This window comes from Convolutriloba macropyga, chromosome 15 (genome assembly GCF_964194025.1).
Source record: "Convolutriloba macropyga chromosome 15, txConMacr16.3, whole genome shotgun sequence".
NCBI lineage: Eukaryota > Metazoa > Xenacoelomorpha > Acoela > Convolutidae > Convolutriloba > Convolutriloba macropyga.
Window position 1 is genome coordinate 37,950,208 of NC_134482.1, and position 13,964 is coordinate 37,964,171.

Genomic DNA, 13,964 nt, shown 5'->3' on the forward strand with positions numbered 1-13,964 from the left:
CAGTCATAGAGAAAAAACTCTATAGTAAAAATTGCTTAACTAAAGAAAATTACAACGAAAAAACTTTGAAAAAACTTAAATATTTCCCACATAAAGCATATATGAGCCATCAAATGCAAATTATACAACAATTTTTCCCTCCTAATGTACCAGTCATAGCAAAAATGTTCTTGAGAAAAATCGTTCAAATAGGGAAAATTAACACAAAACTACATTTATGAAAAGCTTACTCACATAAAGCATATATGAAAATCAAAAAAAATTTTTAAAACATTTTTTTTATTTTAATGAACCAGTCATTGAGAAAAGTTTCTAATTAAAAGTTGTTTAATTACTGAAAATTAAAACAAAACTACTTTCAAAAAATTATTACTCACCTAAAGCATATATGAAAATCAAAAGTAATTTGTACAACAATTTTTTTATCTTAAAGAAACAGTCATAGAGAAAATTTTACTCCTTAAAAGTTGTTTCATTAGTGAAAACTAACACCAAACTACTTTTAAAAATTTAAATATTGCTCACATAAAGCATATTTGAGTCATCAAATGTAAATTTGTACAACAATTTTTCCCTCCTATTGTACCAGTCATAGAAAAAATATTCTTAGGTAAGAGTTGTTTCATTAGTGAAAACTAACCAAAAACTACTTCTAAAAATTTAAACATTGCTCAAATAAAGCATATTTGAGTCATCAAATGTAATTTGTACAACGTTTTTTTCCTCCTATTGTAACAGTCATGGACAAAAAATTCTATTGCAAAAAGTTTTTAATTAATGATAACTAACACAACATTATTTTTAAAAACTTAAATATTGCCCACATAAAGCATACACGAGCCATTAAATGCAAGTTATACAACAATTTTTCCCTCCTAATGTACCAGTCATAGAGAAAATATCCTCAATTAAAAGTTGTTTGATTAGTGAAAACTAACACAAAACTATTTTTAAAATTTAAATATGGCTCACATCAAGCATATTTGAGTCATCAAATGTAATTTGTACAACATCCTTTTCCTCCTAATGTACGAGTCATAGAGAAAAAAATCTTTGGTAAAAGTTGTTTAATTAATGAAAATTAACCCAAAAATATTTTTAATAACTTAAATATAGCCCACATAAAGCATATAAGAGCCATTAAATGCAAATTATACAACAGTTTTTCCCTCCTAATGTACCAGTCATAGCGAAAATAATCTTAAAAAATGTTGTTCAATTAGGGAAAATTAACACAAAACTATTTTTAAAAAAATATTACTCACATAAAGCATATATGAAAATCAAAAGTCATTTGTACAACTTTTTTATCTTAAAAAACCAGTCATAGAGAAAGCTGTCTAATTAAAAGTTGTTTAATTACTGAAAGTTAACACAAAACTACTTTTAAAAAAAATATTACTCACCTAAAGCAAATATGAAAATCAAAAGTCATTCGTACAGAATTTTTTTATCTTAAAGAACCAGTCATAGAGAAAATTTTTCTAATTAAAAATTGTTTCATTAGTGAAAACTAACACAAAAATACTTTTAAAAGTTTAAATATTGCTCACATAGAGCATGTTTGAGTCATCAAATGTAATTTGTAAAACATTTTTTCCTCCTAATGTACCAGTCATAGGGAAAAAATTCTATAGTAAAAATTGTTTAATTAAAGAAAATTAAAACAAAAAACTTTGAAAAAACTAAATATTGCCCACATAAAGCATATATGAGCCATCAAATGCAAACTAGACATCAATTTTTCCCTCCTAATGTACCAGTCATAGCAAAAATGTTCTTAAGAAAAGTCGTTCAATTAGGGAAAATTAACACAAAACTACATTTATGAAAAGATTACTCACATAAAGCATTTATGAAATCGAAAGTAATTTTTACAATATTTTTTTATTTTAAAGAACCAGTCATTGAGAAAACTTTCTAATTAAAAGTTGTTTAATTACTGAAAATTGAAACAAAACTACTTTCAAAAAAATATTACTCACCTAAAGCAAATATGAAAATCAAAAGTAATTTGTACAACAATTTTTTTATCTTAAAGAAACAGTCATAGAGAAAATTTTACTCATTAAAAATTGTTTCATTAGTGAAAACTAACACAAAAATACTTTTAAAAGTTTAAATATTGCTCACATAGAGCATGTTTGAGTCATCAAATGTAATTTGTAAAACATTTTTTCCTCCTAATGTACCAGTCATAGGGAAAAAATTCTATAGTAAAAGTTGTTCGTTTAAAGAAAATTAAAACCAAAAACTTTTTAAAAAACTTAAATATTGCCCACATAAAGCATATATGAGACATCAAATGCAAATTGTACAACAATTTTTCCCTCCTAATGTACCAGTCATAGAGAAAACATTCTTAGGTAAAAGCTGTTTTTTTGTGAAAACTAACACAAAACTACTTTTAAAAAATTTAATTATTGCTCACATAAAGCATATATGAGTCATCAAATGCAAATTATACAATATTTTTCCCCTCCTAATTTACCTGTCATAGAAAAAATGTTCTTATGTAAAAATTGTTTAATTAGTGAAAATTAACACAAAACTACTTTCAAAAAATGTTACTCAAATAAAGCATATATGAAAATGAAAAGTCATTTGTACAAACTTTTTTTTATCTTAAAGAACCAGTCATAGAGAAAACTTTCTTAATTAAAAGTTGTTTAATTACTAGAAATTAACACGAAACTACTTCTAAAAAATATTACTCACCTAAAGCATATACGAAAATCAGAAGTCATTTGTATAACATTTTTTTTATCTTAAAGAACCAGTCCTAGGGAAATTCTCCTAATTAAAAGTTCTTTAATTAATGAAAGTTAACACAAAGCTAAGTTTCAAACATAGGTTTGAAGTGTTCTGGTTTCTCATGAAATTATTACCGAAGGGCTATTTTTAGAACACAAACTCGAACTCGAACTTGTATCGTTCAGACTGTTAAAATACTTCCCTTTCATTTATTACAAAACAAGCTGTATGATTCAGACGTTAAACGCATTGACAAAACTCGTACTCAAAAACAACAAGTTTGAACTCGATAAAAACAAGTAAATGATTCTTCAATAGAGTTTATGTCAAAAAAATCAGGCACTAAAAAGCGTTCTCAAAGATAAAAATAAAAATCTGAAAGAATCGAATCTTTACCAGGATTAATTTTTTTTTTGTCCAGCTAAGGTTAGTGATTTTCGATAGCGAAGACAACTGTCGAGTAGAAAAAGTCAATTGCAAGCTGCGAGTAACCTATACCCCGCAAACAAACTCAAGAAGTAAAAACAGGGAAGCCGAAATACATAGAAACATCTTGTTTTTTAATTTTGAAGAACCTGTCAGAAAGAGCAGTGCCAAGCAGGAAGGGGCGGAAGAACATCTTGGCACTTTGGTTGCAGAGAGCGCGAAATCTAGCAGGAAAAAGAAAAAACCTCTTCCTCTTGTTTAACTTTCGAGCGCTGCAAGCTTCCCTCAAAAAAATTAATTGGTTTAGGGAAGCAAAAAAAAGAGAACATCTGGAAACCCGATGAAGTGCATATTGTGGATATATCATCAGAGCGTTCTCAGCAAGAGGAGCGCTTTGAGGAAGCAAAACAGAAAACTTTCAAAAAGTTTGTTCTAAAAATCTTCTTTTTACTTCATGTAACACTTCCATCATAACTGATTTTCACCTATAAAACTCATCCACTGTTCAAAATATAAAACATGCTGGTCGGAAAATCCATAGAGATAAAAAATGTTAAACCCTAACCGTCAACAAGCATTTTTTTTCAATATATTTAAAAGAGAGGAGCTGTCTTGAAGTCAAATAGCCGCTTTAATACAAACACATAATTATCATTCATTACGAGTGCATCGCACATAGAATATATATAAAACTCATCAAAGGTCATTCGCACATCTTTTTTTCCTCTCTACGTATAAGTCCCAGAGAAAAAATTATTATAGAAAAATTGCTGCATTAGTGGAAACTCACACAAAAATACTTATAAATTTCAATTGTGTTCCGTACAAAGTATATATGAGTCATCAAAGGTCACTCCAATGTCACTTTTATTTCCTCTTAAAGTACAAGTACCAGAGAAAAAATTGGTAAGTAAAAGTTGTATAATGAGTGAAAATTATCGCAAAACTACTTTTAAAAAACTTAAACATTGCTCACATAAAGCACTTATGAGTCATCAAGCGTTATTTGTACATCATTTTCTTCCTAATTGTACAAGCCCTGAAGAAAAGTTTCTTTAAAGTTGTCTAATTAATGAAAATTAACACAAAACAACTTTTAACAACCTAAATATTGTGGCAAAATTTTATTGAGTTGAAAAAGTGTTTTCGGTGATTCAAAAGCATTAGAAAAATAAAAAAAATGCTTTTCTGACAAAATCATCTGAAAATTTTGTAAATTTTGCAAAATTTATTGTAAGTTTTGTAAGTTTTGCAAACGTAATTTTTTATATTGTTGTTTTTTTCATTCAGGAACAAAGTTTAAAACAATTCTGTGCAATGTTTATCAGATTTTATGGCATCTAACAAGAACTCCTTTGCATCCATTGACTGCTGGAAACTCATTGAAATTTTAAGGATTACTTTGAAAATAATCTTTGAAAATTTTGCTTTAATTCGAACAAACCTTTCAATCTAATGAAGATTTTCCTAAAAGTCAATAACACAAAGATGGGCTTTTCGGTACGTTTCCAAAAAAACTTGTTTTCATGCAAATTTCATATTTGAATAGCGTCCGGAAAAAATTTTGAATTTTTAAAATAAAAATAAAGATATACAGAATTGCACATATGGGTTTCAATAATGTTTGATACCTTTTTGTTTAAATATTTGCCAATCATTGTTTTTTCAAAACAAATCTATCTTTATAAAAACAGATCTGGTTTTATTACAGGAACTTTGGCCTCTGATACCTCAAGGTTTTTTTGCTGCGTTTTAAGAATAATTCTGGAGGGTTTCTTATTTTCATGTATTAAGAAAAATTAGTAAAAATTCTGGTGTCCTTGTCAATGGCAAATCTCAAACGATATAAATGAGAACATTAGGGATTCTTGAGTGCTTTCCTTGAACTTTTTTTCGATCAAGTAGGATAAAAGTTTTTGTATAAAACAAGTGTGAGCGAGAAATATAAGCAATCATTGCAGAGCCTTTGACAACCTTAGAAAATTTAGAATTGTTTCAATATTTTCTTTGTTTATCTCATGTAACAAAATTTTGGTTTCATTTCAATTTTTTTTTACAAGTCTGAAGAGATACCTCCAAAATTTAATCAAAAAACTTTGGATAAGTTTTGGAAAATTTTCGTATTTTTTTGGACCTAAAAAATCTCTCTTAATTAAACCATAATTTATTTCTGGTGCACCCAATAAAAATTTAGTTGACCTTTGGTAACTCATATATAGTTTATAACAGCAAAATTGATACATTTCAAAGTTTTTTTCTGTTAGTTTTTACAATTTGAAAAACTTTTCTGTAAGACGATTTTTCTCAATGACTGGTACCATATGCAAAAAAATGATGTACAAGTGACCTTTGATCAAACATATAAACTTTCTGTGAACAAAAATGAAAGTTTTTATGATATATATGAGTTAATTTTCCGTAACTTAACAAATTTTAATTAGAAAATTTATCTCTAAGACTTCTATATTAAAAGGAGAAAAATGATGTATAAATGACCTTTGATGACTTATTTATATGAGCACAGAGTTGTTTTTTAAACTTTTTTCTGGATGAAAAAAACAACAGTATAAAGGTTATGTATACAAATCCACAAAAGTTACAAAAATGATGCAAAATATACAAAATGTACAGATGATTTTGTCGGAAAAACATTTTTTAAAATTTTTGGATGCTTCTGAAGCAGCGAAAACATTTTTTCAACTCACAAAACTTTGGTCACATTTAAAATGTATTTTTACTCACATTAATTTTCAACCAAAAAACAGAACCAAAAAACTTTTGTTGGTATACAAATTGTATAAAGCGCCAGCTGTCATTTGTCAATCAGCGGTGGTTTTCAACGTCATTTGTATATTTTGTCGCTCTGTATTTGGTATCAGCACTGCCAAAATTTGTCAAAAAGCAAAATAAATTTAACAGAATTAAAATACTGATTGGTAAGATAAAGATCTGCACGACAAGATAAGCATTGAGTTGCCATAGTAGCTAGTTTATGAGAAACTTCAGAGCTTGAGGAAAATCTGATTTAAAAAATCAGCTATAACAAACCAGAAGTAATTAATGTAGCTTCTGTTGTTTTATGAAAACTTTACACTTCTTTTATAAACTACTTGAAGAATGCCGTAAATTTTAACAGATAAAACAACCGATAAAAATATTTGCTTTCTCGGAAATAAATAATCAACAGAGCTTTGTACATTTTCACGTGATCTATGTAACGATGTCTTTAATGTGTGTTGACGTAGGCTGAAAATGAAGATCAAACATTTTGTTTTGCATTTGTACTGAAATAGATTAGTGTTTAATGAGACATAGGTCAATGGAAGGCATGATTTACTCTTCAACTATTCTGACAATGGAGCGTCTACTTCTTCTGTCAAAATTTTCATTGGCATTCTTGAAGAACTGAACAACTTCAATAGCAATCTTATAGCCAAAAAATGATTCTGTCATGTATTAATATGATTGCTAACACATTTCAATGAAAGTAATTGATTAGTCCAAAAATTTGTTTTTAAATCCGAGCGCGCAAAAAGAGAATTTTAAGAGAAAAAGTCATTTGAAAACTTAACGCATTTACAAATCGATTTTGTAGTCAATCTATAGAGTTCAAATATTTTAAAACCAGTTGCAAAATCAGCCAATAACAACCAAATATTAATCTGAGTCGGAAGCAAAAAACATTTTTAAGTGGAATGCTATTTTTGGGGCTCCACTGAGTACGCACTAAGAAATTAGCTGTTTAATAAATATAGACCTTTAATTAAGATTTGTTATACAGATTAAAAACTATTACAGCACAATAAAAAGAGTAATTAACTTGAAGAAGAAATCCCTCGCGACAAAAAGTTCATTTTAGAGCTTTCAACAACCACCGATTAGACGTTTGTTCTCTTTCCCTATGAAATAGTTTTCATCCTAGTAATAATTTTGAAACCTGCTCAAGATTTTTCCTACAGAAGTAAGTTTTGTCTCTTTTACTAGAACCTAATTGTTGCAATTGAAAGTTAGTGATATTCATTTTTTTGCACTCCGTGTACTAAAACAACTTGGAGGACTAAACATGTTTTTTATTGTAATTTTTCTTAGAAACAGTTTAAAACCAGTCAATTGCAAGTCTTTTTGCCTTAAAATCTGCATTTCTGTCCAATAGTTTCAAGAAGGCTGACTTTGGGATCACCTGCAAAAAATTTGGGATTTAAATTTTCAGACGATTCAGTCATGGTTTCATTGAAGCGTTTCACAAGCAACCAAACAGGAAACGATTTAATACATGTAAATATTTGATGGATCATCAGATTTCAGAAAACCAACCAAAAATTATAAAAACAAGTTTTCTAGTTAGAAAAATTATTTTAAACCATTCAACAACTGCAAAGCAGTCAATGGGATTAAATTCAAGCAACTTTTTTCTATAAATTAAATTTTCTGCAGGCACAATTGTACTAAGAGGTTTGAAGCGAAAATTCTTATTTTTTCTCTGAAAAAGTACGCGGGCTGTTGCTAAAAAATCAAACCAGAAATATCCTTTTAAAACGAATTGTTACTTTTTAGAAAAAATTGGCTGATTACAGATTGTTTTTTTTTTCAACAGAATTAATGATAGCGAAATTTAACGCAAAGCGTCTGAACATAGTAGTTTCCCTTCAGTTACTGATTCTTGTCTGAAACATTCTTGCCATTTTTGGTATTGGAATTTTGTTTATCAGATATAACACTTATATTTTCCATGATAAACTGCGTTGGACTGAACTTTAATCAGGTATTACCTGTCAACTGGAAAAATTGCAAAAACCAAAAAGAATTTACACAACGTCAAAAACAGGTAACCCCTTCAATTCATCAGTGTTACTTCTTGGGTATTTTAAGAGAGTAGATTAAGTGATTTTTAAAAACCGTTTCCTTATTCTTTTTTTTTAAAAAAAAATATCACACATTATTATATTCAACGCAAAACAATTTGCTTGTGTAACTTAGCAATTTGATCCGTGTATTAGGCTTCTTGAATGTTTTTCCAAGTGTTCCTCAGTGGTCAAACTTTTATGTACCTTTTTTGTTGTTTTAGATGAATATTTTCAATTGTGGCCAGTGCCCCAAAAAGTACAACAAGAAAAGGAAACTAATGCAACAGAAGGAGCATAACACAAAGTATAAGAAAACAGCAAGATATGAATATGGATTTTGCTGTAACAAATTAACAGAGAGCAAAAGTGTAAATTATCATTTCAAAACAGTTCATGGATATCAGATGTACACAAAGTGCAAGCATCATACTCAAATTTTCGGCCAAATTTCCGTTGTGATAAACATGAAACTGATACTCACTGTAACATCACAGAGGTTACAGAAAAAATTAAAAGCAAAAATTGAGCAACAGAAGGCTAAACATGCGATCGCAAATTTTTTTCAATCACTCAGGATACAAGCGGGCAACCAAATTGATGTGTTTAATTTTGTTTCGGAGATTTTGGCAGACCTAAAATGGTCTGTGAGAAACAAAATAGCAGAGCTCGCACCATTGAAAGTTCATCTCTCTGTTTTTGTAAAGATATTGAAACCAAGAGATGAAACCAAAGTCGGCGGCCATGCAAAAACTAAGTCGATAAACTTTAACAACAGAACCGACAGGTGACAAAATTTTTGATTTTATTGACAAAATGATCAACTCAACACAAATTTTTTCAACCTCTCGTAGAGGAGTTGTTGTTAAGAAATTTGATCATTTGGATATCAACAATAAATAATTCAACCTCATCAGAGGAAGCCGTTGCATGGCTACACCAGCTGCCTTGGTGGGAAACAACTTTCTTTTGAATATTCAAAGCTTTTGAATATTAACTCCTTGCAGCACTGTTTCCAGCGAATGAGAACAAAAACCAGCAATACAAAAACAAGCCAAATTTACACAAATTTAAATTGGATATTTTTGAGTCAGTTTTTTTGGTTTTGACAAAAACAATATCTTGCCATTTTACCTGTCTAAAGTGATTACACAAAAAATTATTCCGTTGCTGTTACTGACCAATCAACACATCAGTCGTTACTGCTCGAGATCGAAATTCCAAGAATTCATGGCCCGCCAGTGCGGAACCAGGAATCCTAACCGGTACAAGTACTGCGAACGTTGTCTTCATAGATTTTGGTAACCAAAAGCAGTTGAAAAACATTTGGATACATGTGGGGAACACAAAGCTGTTCATTTTACTATGCCAACGGCAGACTCAAAAATTCAAATTACCAACTGCAATAAAACGTTTTCGATTCCTTTAGCTATTTGTGCTGACACAGAGGCTGTCAGCCTTAGGCATGACACTTGTCGCCAGGGCATAGTTAACAGTTAAATCTTGTGCAAATAAATGCAAAAACCTTGTGCAATGGGTTTTTGTGCAAGTGATTAAAAAAGTTGAAGTGATTATTATAGCTTTGAAGGCAATAAATGCATCCTAGAATGCTTTCGGTGGCCAAGAGAGAACGCCAAACCTACTTCGGAGAAAAACAGAAGCATAGACGTCTCATAATAACTGATGAAGAGCGGAAGAAATTGATTGATCAGAGAAGGAGGTGTCATTTGTCAGAACAACTTCAATCAGGAAAAAAAGTAATTTACAGTAATCGATTCACTGGTGAAGTCAACGATTTGGCACATAACATTTGTAGCCCTAAGCTCTGTTCGCAGAAATTGACACCAATTTTCTTCCCCAACCTATACAAATATGATGCACATCATCTACTAAAATTCAATGAAATTCATCCAGAAGAGAATTTGGCGGTATTTCCTTGCAACAGTGAGATATACATCTCTTTTTCGTTCTTGGTTCCAATGGGTAAAAGCAAAGGTCACAAGCTACTGTACGAAAAATTTCGTTTCCTTGACAGCTTTCGGTTTTTATCCGGGAGTCTTGACACTCTGGTCAAAACGAAGGACTACTTTCGATTATCTGAACAATTCTCGAAACCTGTCGATATTATGCAGTGGAGAAGTTTTTTCCCATACTCATTTCTCGATAGCTTTGAGAAACTCACTGAAAGGTCGCTGCCTCATTGTTGTGGTCAGTGGATTAATTCACTTTCCGGTGAAATTGATATTTCTGAGGTGGACGTTCAGCATGCTAACGGATTTTGAAAATTGTTTGGCTGCAAAAACATCGGTTATTATCTCTTGTTGTATCTCCAAACCGATCTCCTTGTTCTTGCTGATGTCTTTGAAAATGCAGGAGGCTGTTTGATCAGGTATATAGATTATACCCCTGTCACTAATATAGTGCACCAAATATTACAAGAGATACAATGCTGAAGACAACTGAAGTGAAACTGCACTTGCTCTCTGATATAGAAATGCTGTTGTTTTGTGAGAGAGCAATCCCTGGGGGGGGGGGCTGAATGTTATTGGCGAAAAGCGGTATATGAAAGCGAACAACAGATAATTGGATGACTCTGATGAAGAAAAACCGGGTACGTATGGACTTTTTCCGGATGTCGTTAACTTATGCTGTGGAACAATGATGAAAAAACTGCCAACCGGAGAATTTGAATGGTCAGACATCAGTTGGGACAAGATCATGCAAACGTCTGAGGAAAGTGATGTTGGATACTTTGTGATGGTGGATCTGAATTATCCGAGCAACTTACATGAATGTCACAATGATTATCCTCTGGCTGCTGAAAAGTTTAAAATCGATGTTAAAATGCTTTCTCAGTATCAATTAGAATTGGGAAACAAGACCAGTCAACCCCAAATCTTCTCGAAACGCTTCAGTCCAAAATTATGTTCGTCATTATGCAGCTTTGAAGTTTTATTGCCAACAGGGGCTTCAAGTAACAAAACTACACAAAGCTCTGAAATTCAACGAGAATGACTTCATGAATTGCTATTTTGGAACTCAGTACAGAGTTGCGACAATAACCCGGTATCAGCACCGGTATTTTAACTGGTTTTGATACCGGGTATTTATTTAACCCCTTTTTTTAGCCCCAATTGATTCAATCCTCTATCATTTAACCCCTCTATCATTTAACCCCGGTTTTAATCTTCTGTAAAATAAGGACTATTAAATTAGCAATATAATCAATTGGCCTTGCCTTGCAGGCCATGGCCATGCCTTAGCGGCCCGTGGGACTTGATATGAAACTATCACAACTGAACCTGGGATTAAATTGTCTACTTAAGTATGACAAAAATGCCTTTAATGTCGACTGCTAATTGGCGTGATGAAATGAGAGAGGGGTAAAGTGATATAGGGGTTTAATGTTAGAGGGGTTAAAAGATATGGGGTTCAAATATGAGGGGTAAAATGAATCGGGTTGAAAAGAAGTAGACCCGCTAAATCATCACTAACGTTGTCGTATTCAGCGTTTTTATCCAAGGTGAGAACAACTGTAAGAATCTTGCAACAAGATGACTGCAAATCCTGCAAGAATCTTGCAAGATGCTTGCAGGAAGTATATACTCTGTAAGAATCTTGCAACAAGATGACTGCAAATCCTGCAAGAATCTTGCAAGATGCTTGCAGGAAGTATATACTCTCTGGCAAGATTGCTTGCAAGGTTCTTACAAGATTATAAATTCGTGGGTCACTAGGGCAACTTTATCTCCTCAGTGGCAATTCGTGCATCTTATTGCACTTTTCCTGCTCCTCAAGCTTAACTCGATTAAACAAGTGGAAATTATATCTGTAGAATAATAATAAAACTTTCTGGGAAATTGCATGGATTCATAGATGAAATTTTGGTCTTATTTTAAACTACAATGAATCATTGATGGGATTTCGCTTTTATGAATTTAATATAAAAACTATCAGCTGAATTTTGAGTTCTATGAAAGGTTCGCTGATCCGCCAGAGGAATAATAAACAATTCATGAAAAGTATTGATCCATTTTTTAATTTGTAAACCTATATATGCATTCACGGGATCCATCACTGGAAATCAATATGACACCAACTCCAGACCTTTAATGAGGCTCCTTAAGGTAAATTACGCATAACGATCCGCCATTTCATGGAATTCACCACCTTAGTATGAGCTACCTACTCAATATAGCACAGAAATTGAAGTGTCGACAAAAAAAAGTGTCGACAAAAAAGAAAATAATCTAGTAAAATTGATCGAATTATACGAGGTCAGAAAATTCGAACAATAACTATGGAGAATTATGGAGCGGAAAAAATTGTAGCCTGAGTTTCAGGGAGCAGTTGAGAAATTTTGTTCTTTTTTATTGCATTTTGTACTGCCATCTGGGCCGAGGAATAGCGAAAAAAACGATGATTGATAAGCATTGACTAGCGTTGAATAGTTATGTGTGCACATAGGAAATTCGCGGTTGACTTATCAACTCGTCAAAGCTTGTCACACATAATTGTAGCGTTTCCAAGCGTAGATCTAGCATAAATTAAGCGTTTTCACGCGTTGTTCTCGAATTGATACAGCCTTAGACCTCTGTCAGTGAGCAACAAAAAACTGAACTCTAATATGCTTGTCGCTTCTACTACCACTGTAAAACGGTTTTTTGTTTTTTTTAGGAAATGCATTCTACATAAATCGGGCTCTAGCTTCACGTTTGCTGCTTGGCGGTGATTGCGTTGATCATTTTGGCGTTTCCAAGCGTAGATCGTACAATATTTTCCGTTTCTAAGCACAATTGTTACATAATTTTACGTATCTAAGCATAGCACTTACATAAAATAAGCGCAAAAATACTTATGAATTCTAGCGTTGATTTCAATTTGCATCATAATTAAATTGAACTTTTATTTTTTAGGGTTGACTTTGGGTTTAACTTGGCGCTGAGTCTACAACAAATCAGTACTTAAGAGTTACTTTTAATGAAATTCCCCTACTCTGCTCTCATAGCTACACAGAGCTGTAGCATACTATCTCCCATTCTCACAGCACTGCCCCCATTGATTTCTCAAGCTATTGAAAATACACAGGATGCCGTGAGGCGGCTTCTTATCTATACATAAGTACCATCAGTCTGTTCATCGGTAATCGCAGACGTGGCGTCCAAACTCCATTTGCAGTACAAACTACAGCAGAAGCATTCTGAATGTGAAAAGATAAAGTGCAAACCAAAATTTCGATTTCAAAAATTGCCATATATGCGAGCTTGAAACTAAAATGGCTGCCCCCCTTCAAGCGTCAAATCAACTTAAAATGCGATGTATCGCTAGCTAATTGACAGTAACAGCCAAAAGACAGCCAGCCCAAGCCACTTCCAGAGCCAGCCATACAGGGATAGCCTGAGCTGTTATCCAGGATCAGCACGCCAACGCGCCAGACGCAACAGCCACCCCCGGCAAACAAGTTATTTTTTAACGACACCGTTTTATGTCTCAATAAGATCCAATAGCTGTTTTAAGGTAGCTAGATAAACCTGCTGCATCACCTGAACTGACGGCAGTGGTTTCCCATGTTCAGCTTCCCTGGCTAACCTGCACCAGGTTGGTGCGACCACTTTAGAGACTGGCAGAATGGCTGCCGAGGGTCTCGGATGTCGCCACCACAGCCGAGTTCATGTCGTACAAGGAGGTTTAAATCAAGAAAAGAGAAATTTGTTCTAGACGTAGTAGCAAAAGGTTGATGATATTAAGGGATTGCTGAAGAACAATAACCGTTTTAGAATATTTAGAAAGCAGTTTCAGACTTTTATTATAGTTTAATGAAGGAATAAATTGATATACAGATCATTTTGTGTTATCATCCAGCATACCCTAGTCGATTGAGGACGGTTATCTTGCAAGATCTTGCAAGATAACCGTCCGAAATGCAAGAGTCTTGTAAGATAA